This window comes from Chelonoidis abingdonii, chromosome 1, assembly GCF_003597395.2.
Source record: "Chelonoidis abingdonii isolate Lonesome George chromosome 1, CheloAbing_2.0, whole genome shotgun sequence".
Taxonomy (NCBI): Eukaryota; Metazoa; Chordata; order Testudines; family Testudinidae; genus Chelonoidis; species Chelonoidis abingdonii.
Window position 1 is genome coordinate 246,866,687 of NC_133769.1, and position 2,103 is coordinate 246,868,789.

At 39.2% G+C, this 2,103-nt stretch overlaps 1 protein-coding gene across 1 annotated transcript in view; it reads right to left on the reverse strand.

Moving 5' to 3' along the window:
* Positions 1–1,186: 1,186 nt before the first annotated feature.
* Positions 1,187–2,103, reverse strand: part of NIPA1 (NIPA magnesium transporter 1) — a 26,593-nt gene continuing 25,676 nt past the window's right edge. The window contains exon 6 of the mRNA XM_032776128.2: positions 1,187–1,738. The gene's annotated coding sequence lies outside the window, so the exon portion shown is untranslated. The remainder of the gene's footprint in view (positions 1,739–2,103) is intronic.

The window sequence follows — 2,103 nt, forward strand, 5'->3', positions numbered from 1 at the left end:
CCTGTCCGCAGGTCCGGCCGATCACGGCTCCCACTGGCTGCAGTTCGCTGCTCCAGGCGAATGGGAACTGCTGGAAGTGGCGCAGGCCAAGGGACTTACTGGCCGCTTTTTCTAGCAGCCCCCACTGGCCTGCGATTGGCCAGACCTGTGGACGGGGCAACAGCCCAGCCTGCTGGGGCTTTCTCACACAAGCAGCGACCCCAGTTTGAGAAACACTGCTTTAGAGTAACCAAGATACCTTCTTCCAATCAATACAATGTAAAAAAGAGAACTCTTATTTAAAATTCAACACCTGATTCCCTCATCTAGAAAAATCCTACCTAGAAAAAGTGACATAACCCCATATAAAAGTGTTTTTAAAATGCACAAAAAATTCCTGTTTCCTAGTTCTTTTTTCTCTTTTCCTGGCCTAATATCATAAGATATCTTTCCATTATTTATCAAGTCTAAATCACAACAGCTAAGATTTTTGGATGTAAAATTCTGTCTGTTCTTTCCTCCATATGTCAAATAAAATACTTTGATTTGATAACCCCAGTGTTGTCAATAGGGTGACCAGACAGCAAATGTGAATAACTGGGATGGGGGTGCAAGTAATAGGAGTCTATATAAGAAAAAGACCCAAAAATCAGGACTGTTCCTATAAAACTGGGACATCTGGCCACCCTAGTTGTCAACGCTGTATGTTCAAAAATCATGTCAGGCCTCCAAAAAACAAGACACTGGCTTAAAAATAATATATTTGAGGTTCTTTTTATTTGCCTTCAGGTTTTTGAGCCTTTAGTGTTCCCTGAGGTTGCATTTTCACGATTTTCTCTGTAATTATGAGGGGTAGCAACTTACTTTCCTTTTAAATCAAAACTGAGAGTCTCAAGTAGTCACATGACTCCAGTGAGCTAGGGTTTTAAAACAGAACACCAATTATTGAGAGTTAGCAACACCTCTAAATAACCAAGGTTTGCATTACCTATAGCTAGCCCACAAACTTAACTACAAGATACTGTTCTTGACCTCTTGTTATAGACTGACATTTGTAACCTTCTCAAACGGTGTCTGGTGACCCCCCCGTTTTGTCTCATGAGACATTCTGGACTGCCAGGTGTTCAGTAGTCATATGCTATGCAAATCTACTTTTATCTCCAAACTTAAAACAAAAGAATTTCTCTCACTATTTTCAAGCCTCTTCCAATGACGTTCTGTTTATAATGATCACTGATTACATTATACCATGAAAATTATTTTCACTCCAAAGACAAGATCAATACAGCCTTCTAAATATTAGTGAATATCAGTAATTTCTCCTATTCTTTGACACATTAATGTGCTGTAATCCAGGTAATCTAAACCAATCAGTTCAGAATCATTCGTACCATGGCTTGAGCCACTTGCACAAGCCTTTAAAATACTGCTGCTGAACTACAACACAGCTGTGAAATACTGGATCTGAATGTGTGTGTACTGGGTTACTCAACTCCACCTTTCTAAAGACCATAATCTTACCCATCCTTCTTCTGAGTTAATCAAGAAGTCTCACACCTGTGCATCTCACAAACTTTTTGCTCATACCAGTGCCAGTTCACAGCCTGATTTCATAATCGGCAATCTAGTGACATATAAGTCCATTTACTCATTATCCTGTTCTGAAGAACAATTTTGTCAATTAGCTACTTTATTAAATACATTCCTATATTCTGTTGCATAACTGGATTCTACATATACTGGATTGTTGTAAGTAGACCTGTCATAAACAGATAGCTAAGGGTTAATGTCTCTTTTACCTGTAAAGGGTTAACAAACAGTGACCTGTAACACCTGACCAGAGGACCAATCAGGGAACAAGATACTTTCAAATCTCGGTGGAGGGAAGCTTTTGTTTGTAGTTTTTGGGTTTTGCTTTGTTCTCTCTGAGTCCTGGAAGGGACTAGACGTGCAACCAGGTTTCTTACCAATCTCCCTGCTACAGTCTCTTATATATTCAGAATATTGAGTATTAAGTAGAAAGGCGGTTATAGTCTTTTGATTGTTTCTGTATTTGCAACTGTGTATCTGGCTGGTAGAGTTTCAATGTGTATTTAGCTGAAAGTATTTTAAATTGTATTTCTG